Consider the following 27,756-nt stretch of genomic DNA (forward strand, 5'->3'; position numbering starts at 1 on the left):
CTTCCTTCTTTCTACCCAATTTTAAAAAATTTTGACCAGAAACAACAGTTTATTTCCATTTTTAACATTAGTTCTTTATATGTTATAGAATAGAAAATCTGCTTTTCCTTGATTGTAATTAAAAAATATGATATAGCAATATATGAGTGCTATTTTATAATTTTTCTGAGACTTAATTTTTTGTAGTATCAAGTTCATTTCCTTGAAGTATAAACTATATTATCACCTGTAACTTAATTTTTAAAAAATTGGTTTGACTAAAGTAGGACAAAGCTTGCTAATTATTATAGGTAATTAGTTGAATTTGTGTGATACTAATAGGTTTTAGCTTAAGCCTGATCTTTCTTTACCATCAAGTTATTCTAAATAGTTGATTTGCCTCATCAACTATTGCCATGTCACATGTTTATGCTTTTTGGTTACTGTTGAATAGGTCTAATTTTTAGTTTGAATCTATTGTCATTCTTAGAAAATGACTCTTAAGCTATAGAAACTTGGATTCTTGCCTTATTGTCAAATTTTGGCAAAACATCTTGCCTATATTTTAGATGATGGTCAATACTTTGAAGAAAAATGAAGTAGGGAAGAGAAATACAGGAATATGGGGTAGAAATTAGGAGACCACCATTTTAAATCTGGTATCAGGGAAAACTTCGCGGACACATGACATTTTGAGTAGAGGTGTGAAGAAGGTTATATGGATATTACTTGGATATCAAAAGAGCATTTCTGGGAGCAAAAAACCTCCAACATGGGATAATTCTGAGTTAAGAAACTGTTAGGAGAATAGTTTGGCTGCAGTGGAGGGAAGAAGAAGGAGACTAGTAGGAGATAGGCCTGTGAGATAATGTGGACCATGTGGTATATGAACTTAAAGACCATCGTAAAAACTTTGGGTTTTACTTTTAAATGAGAAGCCATTAGTGAATTTTGAATAGAGGATACCTCAGTAAAACTCCAAATAAATAAATATCTAAATGTAAGAATACTGTATCCCATTATGTGCTTTCTTGAGAATAGTCCTAAGATACCAAGGGCAAAATCAGGGAGATTAGTTAAGGGGTTATTTTAATAAAACAAGTGGGAGCTGGTGGTCGCTTGGGTAGGTGATAAGTGACTCCTTTTTGGATGTGTTTTGAATTTTTTGGTAATTTAGATATGAAGTGTGAGCTAACATGTAAGGATGATTCATAGTTAATATTCTGAGCAGCTGAAAAGATAGCATTGTTATCAACTGAGATGCAGAAGACTCAAGAGGAATAGGTTTGGGAGTGAAGAAGAGGATTTTAGTTTGAGACATGTTTTAGTTTTGAGATACTTATTTGATAGCTAAGTGGAGATGTCATTATCCTTTATGAATTTAAGGGTAAGTTTTAGGCTATAAGTATCATTTAATATTTTTAAATGTCATAAGAATGGATGTATGTGAGACTGGGGGATTCTAAAAAGATCAGTGTGTTGTTAATCATTGTCAATATCCTGGTTGTGATATTGAACTATAGTTTACAAGAAGCTATCATTGAGGGAAACTGAGCAAAGTGTACTTGAGATTGCTCTGTATTGTTTCTTATAACCTTACGACCATGTGTGAATCCACAGTTGTTCCAGCATAAAAAAAGTTCAATTTTAAAAAATTCTTGGAAGTATATGAGCTCATCAAGGGATAACAGTGGGAATAGAGAAAGGGCAAGGTCCACAGGTGAGCTCTGAGGACTCTGACAATAAAAGGTTAGAGAGATGAGAAGGAATGTACAAAGGAAACTAAAAAAGGTATGGACAGAGATGTGGGAAGACAATCATAAGTATGGTGATGTCCTATTTGTAAATGCAGTTACTAAGTTTTAGAGGTCTTGGGATCTGTTTTTCAATACTGGTTATGACTAAGTTTCATAGTTTATTCTTATGAATTCACATATCTACCCCAGTAAGAGAAACAGGAATTCTTGATCTTGAGAAAATTTAATATCCATCTTACTCTTAGGCACATTTAACTCTGTATGTGTACTCTTGTAAAAATAACCATCTTGCATTTTTATAAAAGAAGGTAATTGTGTCATTATTTGTCCTGTTCTGTACTGTAAAATTAATGCCCATAATTTATACATAGTTTTGGGAAAACTGTTTCTGTGGTCAAAATTCAGGATAAAATTAAAATTCTTTAAATTAAATTTAATGTGGGATTTACCATGTTATATTTGGCCTGTGACTATAAAAAAAATATTTATTCAGCCTTTGAATTTTTTTCCCTTCTATCATTACTAATTTCATGACAATCTCCATAGAATGGGCTATAGAATAATGATTAGATTTATCATTCTAATTTTTCTATTGGAAAATATAAATGTGGGGTTGAATAAGAAGGACTTCTAGAAATTTCATTCATGTTCCTGAATCATTGATAAGGTAGAGTGCATAATTAGATGCAAGCAAGTACATTTTCACATTTTTAGAAATTTTATCTGGAAAAAAATGGTTTCCTCATTATTATATTTATAAAGTCTAAGAAATATATAACAGTGCAGAGCCTCTTCTGATTATAGCAGCAAGGGATATTTTTGATGAAGAGCTCGGTTGCCTAACATGGCTTCACTGAGAAGCTTAAGAGTTTCTCATAATTATATCTAGTTTCTCTCTGTAACTTCTTGTACCTAGCTTTTATTGAGATTGTTAATATTTCCAGCATTTGTAATATCTATTAAGATTCTTGAATTTTTTTTCTCATTTTGTTAAATTTAATTGCCTTTCTTAATGAGATCAAGAGGTCTTTCTTGATGATAAGATTTGAACATTTGATACCCAGATTTTATACATTCAGCCCTCTCAGACCTTTAAAGTGACAGAGTGATGTGGTACAAGTCTAGGCTCTGTAATTGATTGCCCAATTAGGAGTTCCTACCCTGTTGTTTTCTATATGTAAGTGACTTATGCAAAGGCTACCTAATCTCTGTACCTCAGTTTCTTATTTATAAAGCAAAGATTACAAAAGTACCTACTCTGAAAGTCTTGAGGGAATTAAAGGAGTTAGTTTTCAGGTAAAGTACTTCAAAAGTGATTAGCTAGTTCTGGTGGCTGAGGCAGCAGGATGGCAAGTTCAAAGCCAGCCTCAGCAATTTATCAAGGCCCTGAGCAACTAGGGGAAACCTTGTATAAAATTAAAAAATTGAAAAGTAAAAAGCTCAGTGGTTAAGCAACCTTGGGTTCAATCCCCAGTACTCCCCCTGCCACAAAAAAAAAAAAAGAAAAGAAAAGAAAAAGATTAGCACATAGGAAACACTATAGAAGTTATCAATGATTCTATTGTTGTTATATTTCTATACTCCATGATTTTAGTTCTGCCTACATTTTATTCAGGTGGAATTTCCCTGATCTTCAGCCTTCAATTTTTCTTTCTAGGCCTCCCAAACCATTTACACAAATTATTTCTGTTAAATTTCTTTAGAGGTAATTGCTGCATCATGTATAAGTCATACCATTTGAATATTGATCTCTAAAGCTCATTAAACTTATATTTTTAAGGAATTTCTATGAACACTTCTGGGTTTATTTTAGTCATAAATGTCTTTTATAAATCGAATCAGTATTTTCCCCTAAGGTGTAATACCTTAACTTGACTATAGTATGGACATCTTGTACTTATGACATAATTCACTTCTGATTTTGAGATGTTTCTGCAGTCTCACTTTTTTCAGCTTGTATTTGACCACATACAAAAGTTTACTATCATCTACCTCATTAGAGGGTCTCCTGTGCATCTCTTTTCTGTATTTTTTATTAAAATAAGTGATCTTAATGTATTCAATTGTCCACACTGAAACTGTCCATACAACTCACTGTGAAGTCTGGTATTGTGAAAGGAATGTAGCCTTGAAATAAGATAGACTGAGGTTTAAATCCTAGTTTTACATCTAACTAGCTCTATAACTTGAGTAAATTATTAACATTCAAGTCAGATTCCTCATCACTGAAAGATAAGCAATAATTCTTTTTAGGTTGGCATTAAGAAATAATGCATGGAAATTAATTAGTTAAATTACCAGTTTAAGTAATTCAGTAAACTATTGATTCTAAATTACTTGGTACTGACCTGGAAGAAAGCCCACACTCACTGTTGTCACTGCTCCTACTCCAGCTTTCCTGCTCTTAATCCTGTTACTAGTGTGAGTACTGCCACTTCCTGATGGCAGGGGATCCTAGAATCTATAGAATCTTATCATCACGGAGTTTCAGTGGCAGTACATTGGCATTGTGGTTTTCTGTAATTTTGACTCAAGCAGTACTTTCCTCCAGACTGTTTGGTGGATGACATCTCATCACAGTGCTTTAATTGAATCTTGTGTACAAATTTTCTAATGTACAATTGAGAGTAATTCTGGCTTTTTCTGTCTAAAGACTGGGAAACAACACTGCCTTTTTGAAAACTGGTACAGAATCCTGTTTAGAAGGAAATCATGCTTTTTTAACTTACAGAATCCTTTTTTTTTTTTGAAGAAAATTTTATTATTACCAAGTATTTATGTCCATAAATCTTGGCTGTTAATTTTGTAAGAGTGTATAGTTCTTCTAGTTAGCAGTAGTCACATAGCTATTTCTTTTGTAGAACTTTGGACTGATTTTTCAACAATGCCTCTCTTAAATGTTAGAGATATTATTGAACTTAGTCATGAAATTGCTCTTTTCTGTTTCCCTAATCTCCATTTTCCCTCTTTTCCAGTGTACCTACCTGTGTAGATCAGTTGTAACACAGAATAGAAGTAAAGTTTTGTAAGATACTTTTTCTTGACAAAAAGTGAGAATAAAAGGGTAATTCCCCTCTAGAACATTTTTAGAGTATAAGAGCCTGTGGTAAATGCACAATAACTGAAATTTGAAAAATTAGGCTACTTAATGAGTTATCTTTCTTATTGATTGAATCAGATATCCTAAAAAGCACACTTTGAAGTGGTTTTAAAAATTAATTTAGTTCTTCAAGTGACTTCCAGGTTTGTCTACGCAAAATGCAGTGTATTGACTAAAGGTAAAATATCAGCCCTAGCACTTTCTGACCAACTTTGTGGTCAAGTTGCCTCACTTCATCTGTGAAATGAAGTTGATAGTAATCTTTGAAGATTTAAGAGATGCACAGTGTGCTTTAAAGATTAAATCTATGTATACACTTTGTTAAATTGTCTCTAATTTATATGTACTAAGAAGAGATAGAAACAGAATTCTGACTTTCCTTAAAGCTAAAGAATTGCAAGAGAAATATTGGGTTTCATCCTTAGCACGTTGCTCTTTTCATAGTATAATATAGATAAATCTTTTCACAAGTCATTACACTGGACATTGATGTCCTGCCTTTAATGTGCAAGACTCTGTGTCAGGTGTTGGAAATGAACACATGAATAAAAGACATGATTGATGTCATTCACGATGGTAAATATAGAATAGGAGAATCAAAAATGTAGACATGAAGTTCATATCTTCACAGGGCCACATAGCCAGCTGATTTCATAATCATTTAAACCATTATAATTATATATATTGAATAGGTATAATTTTTGTGAAATACTATCCCAGAAGGAATCAGAACCTGTTCTTAAAAGTGAAATACTATTTTATCATACCACTCGCAACTAAACTGTTAAGTCATTAATTGTTTTTCACATATGCAAGCAATAAGTAAACTCTTCTAGGGGTAGAATGACAATATTTTTTTTAAGTCTTACATTTGAAACTATATCAAAATTTCTGTTAAAAATATTTACTCACATTGAGTCTATGAACATCAAAGAATAAGGGCTTACACCATTGTTTTTCTTAATTTCTGAACTTGGAAGAATCATTGTTTAACCCAAGTTATAGAATCTTAAGTGTTCAAAATGGTCAAAATGTCTTCATATATTTAAGCTAGAAGAAGGAAGAGGAGAAGGAGGAAAAACCAAACACCAAACCACTCTGATCTATGAGTTTGGGTATCTTTCTTTAACTTGAAATGTGACTGGGGTTGGAGGTATGAGAGATTCTTTTCCCTAGATTCTCTCACAGTCATTAATAAATCAAATTTTTGGGAACTGAAAGATAGTTTTTTCTTTTCAAGGTGGATATAACACATTTGTCCTCATATAAAGTTGCTAGTCAGTAGATAGAAGCTGTGCATGCAGATATGGTTGTTTTGTGGCCAGGCGTGGTGACATATTTAATGCCTGTAATCCCAGGGCCTGGGAAGGCTGAGACAGGAGGATCAAGAGTTGAAGGTCTGTCTCAGCAGTATATTGAGGCCCTAAGCAACTTAGCAAGACCCTGGGGATGTGGCTCACGGTTAAGTGCCACTGGGTTCACTCCCTGATATAAAATAATAATACTAATAACAGTGGTTCCTGGCAGTTGGGACTAATGCCTTTGATATCTGATTAGCATGAAAGAATGGGAGAAACAGTGAAATGCAAAGATAAATGAAACTGTTGTGTACTTCATCATTTAGAACAAACCATACCAGCTTTGGCTAGTGATTCTGAAGTTACTGCCATTTAAAAAATTTTTTTGGTCTCCTGGTCTTGAGGGTAATTTATAGATTATAAATGAAATGTCTAGGGTATAATTCAGTTTTGCCAACAAAACCACATAACACAATAGATTCCTACTCTTTCATTAATTCTGCTTACATCAGTGGTCTTTTTTTTTCCTTTACATTTTCACATGCAGATATTTTGTTTTCTTTGTTTGCTTGTCTGTCTTTATCTAGTTCTGTCTTCTATCTAGAATGATTTTTCTGCTTTCTTGCATAACTATAGATGATAGCTCAAAACCAGGTGTTCAGAAATAGTTAGATCATTTCATACTAGAACAAATAAGTCTGATCTCAGACAAAAAATCAAAAGAAGTATCGAATATATTGTGTTTAAGAGTAGTGTGGAAGCTTGGCAGAAGAATCAAAACAGTGGAGATAATTTAGGAAGTAAAAGTGGCCTGTGTTGTGCACACTCAAGCAAGTCTTGAGCAGGAAGATTGGAAATAATAATAGGTAACATTTATTGATCACATACAATGTGCCCTATAGTCTTCCAAGTATTTGATGTTCATTTACTCATTTAATTCACGCTGATTTCTGAGATAAATGCTATTATTGGCCTGAGTTTATGGATGAATGAATATTTCCCTGCTTACAGCTCATCTCCCCATTCTGTGCTATGTTTATAGTGTGAATGAAGCCTCAAAAGAACATAACTAGTGTCATTGAATCAGAATATTCCTTTTATATGTAGCCTTATGTTGGTCGTGTGACCTGCAGAATAATACAGGAAACCATTTACTTCATTTAGGACTTTACAGAAAAGGGATTATTATTTAAAAACAAATATATTTAAACAGGTTTCTATAGAGAAGAAAACTTACATACTTTCAATTTTATTTGCTAATGATGTTGAAGTTGATCACCAGTCTTTCTGTTCTCTTTGCATTGAACTCAGATGTCCTAAATATGACACTACATTTTTCTATTAAAAAAATACATTTACAGGTGAAAAGTGTAATTACTTAAAGGCAGGTCATTAGCTCAGAACTTTGAGCTTAGCAAATTTGACTGTCTTCTCTAAAGCAGTTGAATATCTCAAATGATGATTATTTCAGCAAGCATCTTTAATGAATAAGAATTACAGGTATGAAAAATTTTTTCTTTCCTGAAAAGTTAATAATACATCAGTAGTTATGTTAGAACTTATTAACCTTAGAGTATGTGTCACTAGTTATAAAATTTTAGTTATAAATTTATGATGAAATTTATAAAGTACATTTCTAATTGATATTAGAGTTATTTTTCTAAATGCTTTTACTGGTTGTTATAAGCCTGTCCCTTAAGAAGAGAATTATTTTATAGTAAAAGGCACAAAACAATATTTGGGGTCATAGACATCTTTTTAAAAATATTTATTTATTTATTTATTTACTTATTTATTTATTTATTTATTTATTTATAGTTGTAGGTGGACACCTTTATTTTATTTTTATGTAGTGCTGAGGATCAAACCAAGTGCCTCACGCACGCTAGGCAAGCACTCTACCTCTGAGCCTCAACCCCAGCCCATCATAGACATCTTAATATTAATTATTCCAATAACTTAACATGATCTCATCTACCAGTTTCTTAGTAAAATGGAGAATTATAACAATTTACATCACTAACCTCCATTGCAGTGATACTCAGAGGACTCAGTTTCCCCAGTGGAAATGCCAGCAATACCAGTTAAACATGCTTAATGGCTTTTATTTTTAATTGCTACATAAAACTAACTTATTATAATACCCATATCAAAAATGATTAGCATGGTAATTTTTTAAGAGTATAAGATCTTTGATAACATTTTAATAGTAAGCTGAAAAGAAAATAACTGTGTGTTTTGCTGGGGATCAAACTGAGGGCCTCATACATGCTAGGCAAGCACTCTACCCAGCCCCCAAAATATTTTCTATTTTTAGGTGTTTTCTGGCCTATTTGTTTTAGTTTTTTCAAATTGAATTTAAAATGATCAAATGCTTAGAAATAAAAATCAGTTGTAATGGATAAATTTATTTCAGTGCTTCATTAATATAATATCTATGTTTAGACTAACAATGTTTTTTCATTAAACATGTTATTCTTAAAATAATTATTTATCCATATGCTCCATTAAAACACTGAAGTTATATATACTTTATACAGTCTCATCTTTATTTATATTGTTTAGATAATTGAGATAACCACACAGTCTTTAACCTCAAACGTATTTGATCAATCTTATGTTCAAGTTTTATTCAGTTCAACTTGTTTAACAAATTAATTTTAACTTATTGTAATGTACTACCAATTATAATAGTATGCAAAAAAAGGCCATAACCACTTTGTCATCATCACCATCATTGTTATTTTAGTGGTACTGGATATTGAACCCAGTGCTTTGTGCATACTGAGCACATTCTGTACCACTGAACTATACACTCTTTCCTTTTATAGCCCTAACTTTAAAAAAAAATTAGTTATAGATGGACAAGATACCTTGATTTCATTTCTACTTTTATGTGCTGCTGAGGATCGAACCCAGTGCCTCATGCTTGCTAAGCAAGTGCTCTACAACTGAGCTACAACCCAGGCCCTATATTCCTAATTTTAAAAATGCATAGGCACTTCATAAAGAGGAAGAGTCTTTGCCATTGACTAGCCATGAGAGAACGTTTTAAGAGATGACATTTTTGTTCTATTAGATATCTTCATTTTTGTCCATGAAATTTAAAAGTCAGTGTAGTTATTACTTGTATTAAATATACTATTTCTTATAGTTACTGAGCCTTCATTAATTAACTCTTGATTAATGGCATTTCAGGTCAGGTTGGCTGACCTACTTATGTGCATTAAAATTGAATTTAGTATATAATATCAATAATTTTTGATGCTTAAATTCTCCAAATAATATTTCTAGTCATCAGTTTATGAAACAAAGGTCATTTAGAAAAGCTATCTGTTACATTGTTGATTATTTTACAAGATTTTTCTAGATGGTATATACCTTTGTTAATATTGTTAATAAGTTATAATAAGCATTGTTTAGGAGTCAGGAAGTTTATAAAATATAGTTAATTGTTGAGCAGTGTTTATGGAGGTTTTTAAGAATATATTCTTCAAAATTCTAGATTATTTCTGAGATTTTACTGCTTCTAGAGTAACTTAATTGTAATACATGTTGAAGTGACATTATTATGGAATTTCATTATAGAAAAAGGTTCTTTTCACTTCTATGTCCTATTATAATAAATATTAATGTATTTTTTATATGTGTGTGTTTATATGTATACATATATGTATATGTATATATCCTGCTCTTTCTTTTTAAGGAGTAATTCTTTTTTTGCATTTTTTTTATTGTTGGTTGTTCAAAACATTACATAGTTCTTGATATATCATATTTCACACTTTGATTCAAGTGGGTTATGAACTCCCATTTTTACCCCGTATACAGATTGCAGAATCACATCAATTACACTTCCATTGATTTATATATTGCCATACTAGTGTCTGTTGTATTCTGCTGCCTTTCCTATCCTTTACTATACCCCTCCCCTCTTCTCTCTCTGTCCCCTCTACTGCAGTTCATATCTCCCCTTAACGAGTAATTCTTTATGTCTTTTAAATTATATTTAGCAAAGAGTACATTCCTTAAATTTTCTTGCTTTTTGATAGAGAAATACATGTCTTTATTCATTTTTAACCATTTAATTAATCTTTTGTTTAATAGCCTGCATTTTACTTTTACCTTGATATGAGGTCCAATTTACTATTATGTCATAAAATATACATTGGTTTAGATTTACATTTTAATTATTATAATCATGCAAAATCTTTCATATTTCATCATTTTAAGTATAAAATAATGAGTATTTATTTTGTTTTCAAGATTAAAAAATGAAATGCCCATTAAGGAACAAGAATCTGTGTCTAAGGTAAAGTTTGTTTTGTTTTTTTCCTTAATGGTTTAGACTTTTGAAAATATTGTTGGTGTGATTTTTTTTAAAAATTAAATTTCAAAATGCATATGTCAGCAACAATATTGGCATGTAACAGGAAAAAATAGATTTAAAAATTTTCATCTTATAAAAATACCTAATTTTAAGTAAAATGTTAAGGTTTTTTCATTTTTACAAACATGTATTTCACTTGCATAATGTTAGTTTACTATTGTGTAATAGATATAAATTTATGAAGTAAAAATCCTGAAATAATTAAAACATCAATTACTTGGCACACTGGAAATTAGTAGTTTCAAATGATTTTATATTCTGGAACATTTCCAGATCTTTTCATTTCTTGATGTTGCTCTTCATTTCTGTCATATTCCCTTTACTTGCTATATCTTATGTCATGGGCCTGCTGGCAGTTAATTCTTCCAAGGCTTTTTGTTTAATAAAATCTTTTTTATTTGGAAAGATATTTTATGGTAGGTACAGAATTTCCAATTTTGTTTTTGTTTTTTCTTTCAAACAGTTGGTTTAAATAATGTCATTGTCTTCTAGCTTGCATATTTTCTGATGTGATGTCTTTCTATAATTATTGTCTGTATCTTTTTGTAATATGTGATTTTTCTTTGCATACTCTCAAGATTAAGTTTTATCAACCAGTATGAACATGACATGTCTTAAGTCTGTTTTGTTTGTTTACTTTTTTATATGTTTATCTATTTGTGTCTTTAACTGTTTTTGGCATTCATCCTAATTGGTATTTTCTGAACCAACTCTTATCTACTACTTCTGGAGTTTCAATTTCACAAATGTTAAACCATTTAATGTTAGCACTGTTCTTAAGTGCCTGGTTTTGATTTCCACTCCCCAACTGACTCTTTTTTTTTTTAATCTTCAGATTTACTGATTCATTTTTTTATTTGTGCCAGGTATACAGATGAGTCCATCAAAGGCATTTTTAACCTCTATAATGATAAATTTGTTTGTTATTATTTCTAGGACTTGATTTGATTCTTCTTAGAATTTCTGATCCTTTATTGAAAATCCTATCCTGATTATGCATATTGACCCTTCTTCTACTAAAGCATTTAACATATTAACTGTAGTAATTTAAAATTTTATGTCTGATAATTCTAGAATCTGGATCATGTCTACCTTTGTGTTCTTAGAGGTATTTTTCACCTTGCTTTTCTGATGTTGTATCATGTTTGGTGGAAAGCCAGACACTATGTGTGAGACCGGGGTAAAGAGTAGGTGTATATGGAAATGTGCATACCTTTTCTTATGTTAGGCCTTTAGTGTAGAGTTTGCGGCTCTCTAGGAAGGCGTTCACCTGAATTTTGGCTTTCTCATTGCTATGATTACCTCAAGACAACTACAGGTTCAATTCCTGTAGTAATTCCTTATGTTGAGGATGCGGATTTTTTCTCAGTGTTCTTGCTCCATACTCAGCTTTTGACTTTCGCTTGAGACTGAGCCTCCAGGAGTGTCATTATCTGCACTCTTGCATTTCTTCCAACAGTACTGCTGGTGCTTGTTACTTAGTGTTTGCTAGCCAATATAAGGTGGTAGGGAGTAGGGTAATGTTCTCTTTTATGATTTGTCTCACTCATAAACTGACTCTCATTATATAAATTAAATATATTTAGCTAAATGTGTTAGTTAAAAATAAACATTTTCAATGCACATTATTTTTTTTCTCAAACAAATATTGTATCTAAAAAGCCAAGTGGTACAATGTTCAGAAGAAAATGTGTGAAGAAATTGATCAAAACTACAAGGGCAGTAACAGGTATGTCTAGAAAAACAGTGTTTATCTACTAAAAATGATGAAGTTCTTAACATTAAAACCCTTAGACAAAAATACTATGAAATTAAGAGTTACAATTAAGAATTTTCTTTGAATTATAAAAAAGAAAGAAAATGATATGATAGAAATTTAAAAAGCTTGAGAACATACTATTTGCACAAGGAAAAGAAAACACTGACTGAATGTTGTGGTACACAGCTGTAATACCAGCAACTCAGGAGGCTGAAGCAGGAGGATTACAAATTTAAGGACAGTCTCAACAAACTTAACAGGACTCTCAAGCAAAGTAGTCAGACTCTTTCTCAAACTAAAAAATAAAAAGGGATGGGGATGTAGCTCAGTGGAAACACCTGAGGGTTCAATTCCCAGTACAAAAAGAAAAAAAAAAGATAATTTTGAAGTAAATTTTAATCCTTCATTGTGACCAAAATAAAAGTGATTTTAAAAGAGTGTGGATCTAGCTAAGCTCATGATTTAGATTTTGAAAATCTGTTTAAGATGGGCAAAGATTTGCAGAAGATTAATCTTTTTAAAGTGTTCCATTAGTGAATTCATTATCATGATCTCCTCATGTATACTTAAAACTTCTTGCTTTATTGCGTTTTCATTCATACTTTTTTCCCCCCTCCATTGGTCCCAGGAATTCAACCCAGGAGCACTTAATACTGAGCCACATGCCTAGCCCCTTTTTGTATTTTATTAGAGACAGGGTCTCCTTGAGTTGCATAGAGCCTTGCTAAGTTGATGAGGCTGGCTTTGAACTCACAATCCTCTTGCCTAAGCCTCCCAAGTCACTAAATTGAAGATTTTTTAAAAAAATATTTAAACTGATAATAGATGATGCCTTATAGAATATGATAAAATATGTGTGAGTGGTTCTAGATATATATTTTATGCAAAAACAGTTTACCTCTTAAGAGTACACAAGAAATTATTGAAAGTCTGATGTAAGACTATTTCTAATTTATTTGAACTTTTATAAGACATATTGTAATGATATGCATAATCATACAAAGGAATCTGTCTTATTTGTCTAAGAAAATTCAAAACATTTATAATGCTATTAGAAAATTATGTTAAATCTGAAATACTATTAAGAATAAAAGGAAAATACTTTATTTATGTAATCAATCATAAATAAATGTATCTGATTATTAGCTATGTTTACATTAAGAATAATGTCATGACAAAAAAATAAAGTTTTGTTGATTTGATTGACACAAAAGAAATAATTAGAAAAATTTATCCCAATAAAACTTAAAAAAAATCTAGATATTATCTGGTTTATGAAATTATTAATTAATTAGAAAGAGATGATGTTTGCCGGGCATGGTGCCTCACACCTATAATCCCAGTGGCTTGTGAGGCTGAGGCAGGAGGATCCCAAGTTCAAAGCCAGCCTCAGCAACTTAACAAGGCTAGGGCAATTCAGAGATTCCCTGTCTCTAAATAAAATATAAAATAGGGCTGGGGGTGTGGCTCAGTGGTTGAGTGCTCCTGAGTTCAACTACTGAGCCCAAGCCCTAGCCCAAAAGCATCTTGATTATAAAATACCATGCAAACTATCTTTACAGTAAGAAATTTGAATCAAATGGAATAATTTGAACCTCTCTAGTGAAAATACAATGAGTGTACATAAAACTGCACATTTCATGAAAGGCTGTCTCTCTCTGCTTACAACAAATGACAGAAAGCAATTTTGAAAGTATATTCAATAAATGCAAAACATTAGCCACAGATGAACATTCTTTCCAACTTTGAAAATAAATGAAAAAGTTAAGAAGTTGAAATACATGAATCACTGCATGAGAATATCAGTAGTTATGAGGAAAGTATTTATTAAATAGAAATTAAGATTTCCAATGTTTTGAGAACTTGTTTGAAAGATGTTAGCACAGCTATGTGTATACCCTTGACCAAACCTGCAGCTTCTGGTAGGACACACGTGGAGTGGTAAGGGAGGAAGAAGACAACCATATAGTCACATGCCTGATTTTATATTTGAAATAGACATGAAAAATGAAGTGTTCTTTAGATTTCAAATTTTTATTTTTTTAATATTTGTTTTTTAGCTTTTAGGTAGACACAATGTCTTTATTTTATTTTTATGTGATGCTGAGGATTGAACCTAGTGCCTCACACATGCCAGATGAGTGCACTACTACTTGAGCCACATCCCCAGCCCCGCTTTCAAATTTTTAAATTAGAGAATAGTTGTTTGCTGTAAATATATACAATTTACATAAAACAACCACTGATTTGGCACTTAAATTTTTTGATAATTTAATCTCTGTTGAGGTTTGATCTGAAATAGTTTAAAGCAATATACCATATCAATGATTTGTAATATACAACTGACATTATGTTTTAAAACAACATTGGGCTTAGTGCAGCCTAATACAGATTTTCAAATTATATTCTGAGATTTTTACAGTTGTATCCATAGTTGCATCTTGCAAAAGAAATGTCAGTAATTTAACAATGTTAAAAATTTTCAAAATTGTCCATTGGTCAAGAGAAATTGTCAAACATGGAAGTTTGTTCATTTGCAACAAGAGAAAACTTAGATTTTGAAAATATTTATTGATGTGTTTACTTTTGATAAGGCCAAGAAAGTTAAATGATAATAAATCCTGATTTGATTAGGATATTTAACTTAAGCTAATGTTTTGGGTTTCAATTCAGGAACTTTTCAGTTTTTCAGTATTCATTGACTAATGTTCTGAGAAACAATATTAAATACACAAAAACTTGTATTTAGAGATATGCATTTTTTTCTTCCTCCTCAGACCCATGTGTGGCTTGACACAGCACTGATCCCAGCACAGTTACATCACAGTTTTTAATACTATTACATAAGCTGGATCAGTAAGTGTACTATGATCCTTTCCTTCCCTATATTTATTATTTTTCTGTTGTTAAAAATATGTATCCTGGCCCCCATCAGTCCAGGCTGGCCCCCATCAGTCCAGGCTGGCCCCCAGTGACTTTTGGAAAAGTCCAAGCCCAGGCCTAGGACTGCCCCTCAGACCCATGCAAGAGTCCAGGCCCAGGACTTTCCCCAGTGAACCACGCAGGGACCCAGGCCCAGGACCACACTCCCTGACCCAATGACCTGCACAGGGGCCCAGGCCCAGGCCCAGGACCACCCCTGCATGGAGCAGACAACCAGGCTGTTGCACCCCATTTATCCAATGCATGGCTCCCTAGGCCCACCTCCATCTTGGGACACTGCAGCCATCACCAAAGCTCTCCCCACATACTAGCTTCCACCTTGGGACAACAGAAATTGACTGGCAGCAATTTCCCACCACAGCACTGCATGCCACAGCACTGTTTCTCTTACCAGGCAGCCCAAAGTCATTGTAAGTCCCACCCTTTCAGCCCACTTCTGAAAGTGGTTGCCTCCATCTTGGGACACCCCCACTGCCATTCTGAGTTACCTCTGTTACTTCTGCTACTATCTTTAGTTGTAGTAGTATCTTTCTTGGGACACTAGCCATTGACTGAAAGCCCAACACCAAGGTACTTACAGGTTTGATGCTATCACTGCTGCCAACTACAATGTGGTGACTGCCATCTAGGGACAACAGTCAGGACCTGGAAGACTTATCATCAAGGTCATCAAGCTTGGTTATGCCAGAGGTATCCCTGTTAGGTGTGATAATAGCCACCATCTTGTTGCAGACAGGAGAGAGCCTTGAGCAGGGTTGCCTCTTTCTTTTCTCCTATTAAAAGCCAACTTCTTTTGATTCATGTTCACTCCTATGACCTAATACTTTTATATTCTCACCTCTTACCTTACACACCCTACACCCCCACCCCCATTTCTGTCTTTGTCCACCAATAGAAACTGTAGACTCTTTTGCAAACCTGTCTATATTGCAGATATTAATTGAACACATCATTTATTTTATTATGATAAAACTGTAATCATCTAAACAGAAACTATTTGGTTTAAAGCTGTATATCATTTGCATTGGGTGCTGTTAATATCCATTTCCCCATTAAAGTCAAGACACCAGAAACTTGCAGGGACACTATAAGATTATAGAATAGAAACTATAACACCTCGGATTTGCACTACTAGAGGAGAAGACACATGGAAAAATGAAAAGACAAGGGAAAAGGGTGCCCCAAACAAACCAAGATGATACAATAATAGAATCCGTTTTCAGTACAGTAGATGAAATGTTAGAACTATGTCAGAATGTACATAATTAAAATGATCTACATATCAAACAATAAAATAAGAGCAAATACAGGTGACAATCCATCACTCCAACAAAGAGCAAATACAGGTAGCAAAAGATAGATTTGCAGGGGGCAGGGGACCTTGAAATGAAGGAAAAAATAAACCAAATAAAATTCAATAGAAAACATCACCGGTAGACTATATCACTTGAAAGACAGAACCTCAGACAATGAAGACAAAATATATAATCTTAAAAATAAAGTTGACCACACAGTGAAGATGGCAAGAAACCATGAACAGAACCTCCAGGAATTATGGGATAGCATGAAAAGACCAAATCTAAGATTTATTGGGTTAGAAGAAGGTACAGAGTTACAAACCAAAGAAATGTATGCTCTCAATGAAATAATATCAGAAAATTTTCCAAACATGAAGGATAAATTGGGAAATCAAATACAAAAGTCTTATAGGATACCAAATCTACAACATTGCAACAGATCCACACAAAGACATATTATAATGAAAATGCCTAGCATACAGAATAAAGATAGAATTTTGAAAGCCACAAGAGAAAAGTTCCAGACTATGTAAAGGGGAAAACCAATTCGTATCTCAGCAGGTTTCTCAACCTAGACCTGCAAAGCTAGGAGATCCTGGAACAACATATACCAAGCTCTGAAAGAAAATGGGTGCCAATCAAGAATGTTATATCCAGCAAAATTCAGCTCCAGATTTGATGATGAAATAAAAACCTTCCGTGATAAACAAAAGTTAAAAGAATTTACAATGAGAAAACCTGCACTACAGGATATTCTCAGCAAAATATTCCATAAGAAGGAAATGAAAATCAGAAAAGAAGTAACTACACTGAATGAAAAACCAATCAAAGGAGAAACCAAGTCAAATACAAAACTAAAAACAAACCATAATGACTGGGAATACAAACCATATTTCAATAATAACTTTGAATGTTAGTAGCAAAAACTCATCAACTAAAACACATAGACTAGTAGATTGGAAAAAAAAAAGACCCAACAATATGCTGCCTTTGATAGACTCATTTTATTGGAAAAGATATCCACAGATCAAACGTGAAAGGATGGAAAAAAACATACTCCTCATATGAACTGTGGAAACAGGCAGGGGTATATATCGTCATATCAGATAAAGTGGCCTTTAAACCAAAGTTAGTCAGAAGGGATAAAGAAGGAAATTTCATACTGCTTAAAGGAATCATATATCAACAAGACATAACAATCATATTTATGCCCCAAACAATGGAGCATCTACATATATCAAACAAGCCCTTCTAAATTTCAAGAATCAAATAGAACCCAGCACAATATTACTGGGTGACTTTTAACACACCTTTCTCATCACTAGATAGATCTTCCAAACAAAACTAAACAAAGAAACTATAGAACTAAATAAAACTATAGAACTCAATAATATAATCAATAATTTAGATTTAACAGACATATATAGAGTATTTCATCAATTAATGAGTGAACATAGTTTTTTCTTAGCAGCACATGAATCCTTCTCTAAAATAGACCATATGGTATGCTACAAAGCAACTCTTAGCAAGTACAAAAAAAAGAAAGAAAGAAAAAGAAATACTACCCTGCATTCTACCAGACCATAATGGAATGAAATTAGAAATCAATGATAAAGTGAAATATAGAAACTACTTCAATACCCGGAGACTAAATAATACACTATTGAATGATGCATGGATAGCAGAAGACATCCTCAAAAAAAAATTTAGAGGTAAATGAGAACTCTGATACAATATGCCAAAATTTCTGGGACACCACAAAGAGGAAAGTTCATTGCATTGAGCTCATTAATAAAATCAATAAAAAGTTAACATGGAAAGCTCTAGAAAAAGAAGAACAAATCAACAGCAAAAGTAGAAGACACAAAATAAAGTCAGAGCTGAAATCAATGAAATTGACAAAAATGACAACAAAAAGCTGGTTCTTTGAAAAAATATAATTGATAAACCTTAGCCACCCTAACAAAAAAGGAGAACACTCAAAATTATTAAAATTCTTGATAAAATGGAATATATCACAAGATACTTTTGAAATACAGAAGGTAATTGAAAACTATTTTGAAAATTTATACTTCAAGAAAATATAAAATCTTGAAGACATCAACAAATTTATAGAGACATATGATCTTTCCAAACTAAATCATGAGGACATACACAAATAGATCAATTTTGAAAATGAAATAGTAGATGCCATCAAAATCTACCAACAAAGAAAAGCCCAGAACCAGATGAATTCTTATCCGAGTTTTACAAGACCTACAAAGAAGAATTAATACCAATCCACCTCAAATTATTCCATGAAATAGAAAAGTCCTTCCAAACTCATTCTATGAGGCTAGTATCACCCTGATACCTAAGGCAAATAAAGACCCATCAAGGAAAGAAAACTTCAGACCAATGTCCCTGGAACATAGATATAAAAATTAATAAAATTCTGGCAAATCGCATACAAAAATATATTAAAAAGATAGTGCACCATAATCAATTGGGATTCATCCCAGGTACGCAAGCTGGGTTCAACATATGGAACTCAATAAATGTGATTTATCACATCAATAGACTTAAAGATAAAAATCATATGATCATTTCAACAGATGCAGAAAATGCATTTGACAAAATACAACATTCTTTCATGTTTAAAACACTAGAACAACTAGGGGTATTAGGAACATACCTCAATATTGTAAAAGCTACCTATGATGAGCCCAATGTCAGTATCATTCTAAACAGAAAAATTGGAAACATTCCCTCTAAGAACTCGAACAAGATAGGGTTCCCTCTTTCACCACTTCTAATCAAAATAGTTCTTGAAACTCAAGCCAGAGCAGTTAGACAGAAGAAATTAAAGGAATACAAATAGGAAAAGAAGAACTCAAACTTATCACTATTTGTTGACATCATGATTCTATACATAGAGGATTCAAAAAACTCCACCAGAAAACTTCTAGAATTAATAAATGAATTCAGTAAAATAGAAGGATACAAAGCAATACCAATAAATCAAATGCATTTTTATATATAAGTGATAAACCCGCTGAGAGAGAAATTAGGAAAACTACCCCATTCACAATAGCCTCAAAAAAAAAAAAAACCTCAAGAGTCAATTTTACAGAAGAGGTGAAAGATCTATACAATGAAAACATCAGAACACTAAAGAAAGAAATTGAAGAAGACCTTAGATGATGGAAAGATCTCCCATGTTCTTGGACAGGAAGAATTAATATTGTCAAAATGACCATATTACCAAAAGCATTGTACAGATTTAATGCAATTCCAATTGAAATCCCAGGAACATTCCTCATGGAAATGGAAAATACAATCATAAAATTAATTTGGAAAAATAAGAGACCCAGAATAGCCAAAGCTAGCCTTAGTAAGAAGAGTGAAACAGGAAGCATTCTAATACCAGACCTTAAACTATACTACAGAGATATTGTAACAAAAACAGCATGGTATTGGCATCAAAGTAGATATATAGACCAATGGTACAGAATAAAAGACACAGAGACAAACTACATAAATACAGTTATCTCATACTAGACAAAGGTGCTGAAAACACATTGGCAAAAAGATAGCCTCTTCAACAAATGGTGCTGGGGAAACTGGAAATCCATACACAGTTAAATGAAATTAAACCATTCTCTCTCATCATCTACAAAAGTCAAAAGTGAATCGAGGACCTAGGAATTAGACTAGAGACATTGTGCCTAATAGAAGGAAGCCTAGGCCCAAATCTTCATCATGTTCAATTAGGTCCTGACTTTCTTAACTTGACTTCTAAAGCACAAGAAATGAAATCAAGAATTAATAAATGAGATAGATTCAAACTAAGAAGCTTCTTTTCAGCAAAGGAAATAATAATGTGAAGAGAGAGCCCAGACAGTGGGAGAACATGTTTACTACATGCACATCAGTTAGAGCACTAATTTCCAAGACACATAGAGAACTCAAAAAACACTAATAATAATAATAATAATAATAATAATAATAATAATAATAAATGGGCTAAGGAACGGAACAGACTCTTCTGAAAAGATTTACAAATACATGAAAAATGTTCAACATATGTTTTAATTAGAGAAATGCAAATCAAAACCACTCTCAAATTTAATCTCACTTCCAGTCAGAGTGGCAATTATCAAGAATACAAGCAGTATAAGTATTGGCTAGAATGTAGGAAAAAAGGTATACTCATACATTGCTGGTGGGACTGCAAATTGGTACAACCACTATGGAAAGCAGTATAGGATTCCTCAGAAAACTTGGAATGGAACCACCATTTGACCCAGCTGTCCAACTCCTGGTCTATACCCAAAGGTGTTAGAATCAGCATACTATAGTGATGCAGCTACATCAATGTTTATAGCAGTTTAACTCACAATATCTAAACTGTGGAACCAACCTAGATGCCCTTCAGTGAATGAATGGGTAAAGAAATTGTGGTATATATACACAATGGAGTATTACTTGACATTCAAAGAGAATAAAATCATGACATTTTCAGGTAAATGGGTGGAGTTGGAGAACATCATGCTAAGCGTAGTAAGCCAATCCCCCCAAAACACAGGCTGAATGTTCTCTCTGATGAGTGGGTGCTGATCCATAATGGGCAGGAGGGCATTGGGAAATGGAGGAAATGTGATTGGACAAAGGCGGGGAGGGGTGAGAGGGAACATGGTGGCAGGAAAGATGGTGGAATGAGGCGGACATCATTACCTTAGGTACATGTGTGGCTGCACATAAGGTACAATGCTACATCGTGTACAACCAGAGAAATGAAAAGTGCTCCATTTGTGCACAGTGAATTAAAGTGCATTCTGCTATCATATATACTTAATTAGAATAATAAATGAATTTTTTTAAAATATCCGTTTTTGCAGAACTGGGGTTGTGGCTCAGCAGTAAAGCACTTGCCTAGCACATGCGAGGTGCTGTGTTCCATCCTCAGCACCACATAAAAATAAATAAAAGTATTGTGTCCAACTATTTAAAAGCTAATTTATTTAAAAAACTTTTTTTTGCTCATTTTAAAAATTTTCGTTCATGTAATGCTTTTTTAAAATTACAATTTTTCTAATATTTGAAAATATTTTTTTCAAAGTTTTTACACACCGAGAAATTTTGAAGAGGTTCTGGAGTTCTCCAATCCTTGCTCCAGTTTAAACTAGTTGCTCTTTAAGCCTGATGCGTTTTCCTTTGTCACTCTGTGGCATTGGATATTCTGTTTCCTAAAGCATAAATTCTTCTTTTCTTGGTTTCCTTGTTGTTTGTTGGATTGTGTGTTCTACCAGCTTTCCCAGAAGCAGAGCATCTTCTTTTACAGTTTTTGCACTTCTAAAAATATATTTACTTAAATGGTGTTTTGGCTAATGTGGATAGATAACTATTTTTCTATGCAGTTTTAAAGTGGTATTCCACTGTCTTTCACCCAGTATTTTTGATAAGTCTTATAGCAATTTTTATTCTTTTTCTTGGTGTTTAGGTTACTTTGTTCTTTTTAGAAACCGTAATGATTATATTTATACCAGTGTTTGGAAATTTTGTGATGTTTGCTCATTGTCCTTTTTTCATTCATTATGGTAGGTATATTTGACAAACCTGCATTTGAAGACTTCTGTTTTTAGAAAGTTTCCTTTTGTTATTTCTTTGTTACTGTCATGTGCTTGCTCACTCATGAGCTCTGTGTCAGTTTTACTGCATTGGATCACCTGCATTAACTCCTTTCAATGTATGGTATTTTCTTTTCTTGCTTGCTTATCTCTTTTCATTGCAATATTTATAATTTTGAAGAGCTCTTTAGTCATTTATTCTCAGTTTGTTCTGTTTTCGGAGGTTTTCTTATTGTTTAATAGGTACAATAACATACCTCTCTGATAATAGTAAGTATATAGGTGCATTTTTTTTCTTTTGTCCCCAGCAACATCTCTCATGTATTCAGACCTTTTTCTTTGTTCCTTTTTTGTTTATTTTGGTCTTTCTCATGTTAGCAGGTGTCTTATAGTGTAATGATTACTGTCCACATATGATTAAAGAGTGAGGCTCAAAAGTTCATTGAAAATGTTGCATTTAGATGGAGACAGGGATGACTTGCATAGCCACATAGGTGTATACTGCAGAACTTCTGAAGGTACTTTTTACATATACCCATTTGTACTATAATAAATAATCTGTATTTACCATGTTAGAAATTTTTTAAATGGCTATTGATTGATTTAATGTAATAGCAATAAACCCAGTGTATGTTAACAAATAACATTTTTTTATTTCTGAAAAAATAACTATTTCTCCCAAGCAAAAGAAATTTAGAAGAATGGTATTGTTTTATTCTCATTCATGAATATCTTTTTAATGTCTGTCTTAGTAGAAGAAAACTAGATTCTTATATTTCTGAATTTGGTATAATGTGATATGTTGTTTTGGTAGAAATATCTGAAAAATATCCAGCTTCACCCAGTATTTTAAATCTTTTCAGATAATTGTGATTATTTTCCTCTGATACTACACCAGAACTAGACAAGTGAAATCTTTTTGTTTGTTGCAGTGTACAATCTGACTCTGCATCATTGAATTTCTTTATACTTTGTACATCAAAATCTATTGGTCTGTTTTAAAATTTGAATGGATTTTTTTACCATGTGTAATTTTGTAACATTATGCATTGGTCATTTGAAAAATATTGGTTCATTGAATTATTTGGATATCCCAAATGCTGACATGTTATGTTATAGAATATCAAGAAATCACATTCATTAATATTAGTGATATTAAATAACCATTATTAGTGAAATAATTAACCATCAGTGGTGGGTGTGAATTTTTCCAAAGTATTAATTTTTTACTTTTGTTATTAGCAAATACTGTCAGTTATTTCTTTTCCTTCTCCCACCCCCTGTGGATGCATCTTGTTATTAAATTTAGTTTTATTTTACTAGTTTTTTGTTCCACTGTACTTATAGCTGATATTTGAAAGAGATATAAGGACAAGAGGTATTGATGTCACTGGATAACTGCTTCTTGAATTTGATCCAGAAATTTTTGATTCAATGAAATCCTTATGGGTTGATATTTTTACAAATTCTAGTTTTATTATGAGAATTATTCTAACACTTTTTCTAATAATAATAAGTATTCTAATTTCTATTATGAGAATTAATCTAGTTGAGATTAAAAAATTGTTTTCCTATTTCTTTGTTGTATTCAGAATTTCTTTGTTGGATACTTAAGTTCCTTTTATCCAGAATGTTTAGTCTTATAAAAATACTTTTCTTTAAGTTTAGCCATGAATGTAAAAGTAAAGTATTGTGAATCATTTCAGGAAATTGCAAGATCTAATGTGGCTGAAAAAAAAAACTGAATCATCAAATTCTGAAAGGTAAATATAAGGAAAAACTGAATCTCTTTTAATTTAAGCATACAAAATAACATTGAAACCACATTATTTCATAGTTAACTGACAAAGGACTCTATAGCCTTTTGTATATATTATTGGTTTCAATGATTTTGTTGAAATTTTTATTTCAACAAAAATATTTCAGATTCTTGGTTTTTAAATCTTATTACCATGTACAATACATTTAATAAGTTGTAAAATCTTTTAAAAAAGTACTTAATAATACTTATATTACTAAGTAACTAAATGTTAATAAATTTTAGCTATCCCTATTAAATGAAAACAGTTATAAGATTCTACAGGTTATAACACTGGACAAGTATTGCAAATAAGAAATCTTAAAATGTTTTCAAAAAGCTATAAAGCTAAAAATTTGAAAATTCAGAGGTTGAAGTTTTTAAAATTTCAGTGCTTAGGTAGATCTCTATGAAACACAACATGTTTCATAGTCCTTTTAAGCATTCTAATTAGAACTTTATTCAGGGTTCTAGATTAAGTATTTTACCCTTTTCTTTATTTATTCTGTGTTTTACAATGGATTGTTAGTCTGTTGAGATTAATTAATTTCTTGTCCCCAAAAAAGTGAATCACTGAATAAGGCCTTATGAAAGTATATATTGGACTTTAGTAGTAAAGTTATCTAGCCTTATCGTCATCTATCAAATTTCCTTGAGTTCTGGAGTAGGTTGGTGGTGCATGTGATGTAACTGACCAGTAAAAATCTAAGAAAATTAACTAATAATGATTGAAATTAATAAGGTGGTTTAATGTAAAAAAATTTAAAAAAACCAGAATCTTTCTGATAGATCAGTGATTATAAAACATACTGAACAAAAAGCTCATTCACAATAGTAACAAAGATGAGAAATGTGTATAAAACAAAGCAAAAGTTTACTGAGATAACTTGCATGATGGATGATTTGCCAAATTAATTTGTAGATTTAATCAGTATTAAGTTGAATATCTCAGTGACACTTGGTTTGGAAACTGGCAAACTTAAAATAAGATTTATATATTTCCATTTATTAATACCATAATGTATTTTATTATTTCTCCATGTTAGATACTAAATTGTGTGTTTACTATTTTAAGCACAGTTTTAATAATCATTTTTGTGCAAAAAAAGTCCTTTATGTTTTTAAATTATGAAATTTATGAATAGTAACAGAATATAGGTGATTTGCTCTACCTAATAAAGTACATTGTTAATCTTTTGTTAAGACTGTGTGGTATTGGCCCCAAAATAATCTAAAAACAGATCAATGGAATGGCATAAATTTTAGAAAAATAGCTTTATGGATATATTAATTCAATAAATGATAAATGACTATTTGAAATTGTTGCTAGGATATTGGCATAATTCATTGGGAAAAAGTCTGAGTTGCAGGTAGTTTAAATCTGTACACACAAAGATAGGCCTATGTTGTATATATGTATATGTTTTTTCAGGCCGTTTTTTTTAATTGAGCTAGTGAAAAATTAGGTACATGTTTGTCAATGCATATCTGATTTTGCATAGGAAAAGACATTTTAAGCATAAGAGACTACAAAAACCAGTATAGGAAAAGATATTTTTTTTCAAATATATTCCTCATGTTAGGTGCTCTGACAAATTAATAACAACACTTAAATTTTAACTAAAAACAGGCCAGGGTCTTAAACAGATGAAATAATGACAGCTGAGACTAAAATCAGCTGATAGACTACCTGAGTGTCTTTTTAATATGTCTCCAAAGTTTCTCTCCGTCTTGCTTAAAAAAAAAAAATGGCCTCCTCCTAAATTGTAACCTCCCATCAAAGACAGGGAATCTGCATATGTTTTCCTTTTCAGTTAGCAAAGATGCCTTGATTTTTTTTTTCTCTTAGCAAATGTCTTCATTTTGATGGTGCTCAAATATATTGTTTTATGAAGAAAAAGATAATAAATGACTTTTTCTTTTTCAGTAAGCAACATAAAGCTTCTTCACCAGAAGAAAAAAATGCATGTGATACAAATTTATTTGAAGATTCATTAGCAACAAAAAGTGAAGAAAACACAACAGTTTCAGATAAAGAAAATAATAACTGTCTTGCAGGCAAGGAAACTGGCTCAAAGAAAATCTTCAGTTATGATTCAAATATTGATGCAGATAAAATGGAGAAAGAAAAACAAAGACAGCACATTTGTCAGGAAATGGAATTGAAAATGGGCCAAAATTCAGAAAACATAATTTCAAGTGATCAGATTAAAGATCACAACTCCAGTGAAGCTAGGTTTTCTTTGAAGAATATTAAGGATTTGTGGTTACCATCAGGCGATGTTAGCATTGATCAGTTTTTGAGAAAAAGAGATGAATCAGAATCTGTTAGTTCTGATGTTAGCGAGCAAGGCAGTGTTCATTTGGAACCTTTGACATCATCAGAGGTACTTGAGTATGAAAGTACAGAGATTCTTCAGAAAAATGGTGATTCTTCTGCCAACACTGATGAAGTAGTGTCTGATCAAACAAATGTCATTCCTGGAGAAGATAGTTCAAGCACAAGAGAGACAACAGTAGACTTGGCAGATGAAAAAGAACAAAGTTGAAATAATTTAGTCATTCTAAGTTGTAGCACACCAACAGAAAGAGCATTTGGAACAGTGCAATCAGGTGAGCTCAGTAGTGCTGTGGTAGAGTTCAGAAATAAGAAAATGTGAGGGAGGTCATTCATATGCTTCACATGTATGTTCAATCTAAGTTATTAAATCAGTTCACCAACTACAGCATGCATGGTATGGATTTCCAAGTTTTTAAAAACACCAACAGGATTTTAATAAAAGCTAAGTGTGAGATCAAAGGCTATGTTTTTGAAGAAATAGGACTTGGTTATGAATGGATTTATGAGATTAGTTATATTATTAAAATTTTTCAAACTTTCAGTCCTAAGCTTAAAATCCTTATTATCTGTATAACCTTTTAAGTTACTTTTAAAGAAAGAGATTTGGAAATCATGTAATTTTCAGAGTAATAGATTTTAAATAATGGCTGATTGGCATTGTTAATAAAGGCTTTAAGTATAATGCTGGCAAATGGAGCATGCTTAGAGTGCTAAATTGATCTAGTGAGAATTTGGATGAACGCAAACTTAATTTTGAATTCAGTATAATATTCCAGTCTGTCAGAAGCATGTAAACAGAATTTTTGAATCTGTGTACCTCCATAAAAAGTGTTAGCCTGCCAGGCTGTAAACTTACCTTTAATTAAACTTTCAGTGAAAGTGGAATTATAAAATATAAATTCATATTTGTGCTTTTGGTCAGTATGTAAGCTGTGCAAAAATCCCTTGATGTACTAGTTGTATAAAGTAGAAATTCATTGTTGAAACTCCTGTAGCTACTATCCTTTTAATATTGTTTTAATATCTTCCTTAGAAATAGACCCATAAAAATGGTCTGGAAGCCAAACCAAAGTATGGTATAATGTAGATAATGTAAAGCAGTAAACTGAAAACATGTGCTAACATGTATTCAGTCATGTTTAAGTGACTTTTTCTTAATTGTAAAATAGAAACTTTAAACGGGACCTAAAAGAGTGATATAGAAGACTGGTTTGGGGAAAGTAGCCTAATTTACCCATAAGTTGGCTGCTAAATTGATTTTTCAGTTTTTTATCATCTAGAACATAATAGATATAGAATAATATGAAGAATAATAGTTTGCTTTAAGTACTAATAAACTTTATTTAGATGCTACATTTTTACTTCTTAAAATGTGCTGTGAATTCTTAAATTTTGTTTCACTGAATGTTAAATGTTTTAAGTGGCTATTAAAATTCTGTTGTATAGTAGTTTTTGAGTAAATATTTGCAATAAAAATCTGTCCC

The sequence above is a fragment of the Callospermophilus lateralis genome, unplaced genomic scaffold, assembly GCF_048772815.1.
Source record: "Callospermophilus lateralis isolate mCalLat2 unplaced genomic scaffold, mCalLat2.hap1 Scaffold_190, whole genome shotgun sequence".
NCBI classification, from domain to species: Eukaryota; Metazoa; Chordata; class Mammalia; order Rodentia; family Sciuridae; genus Callospermophilus; species Callospermophilus lateralis.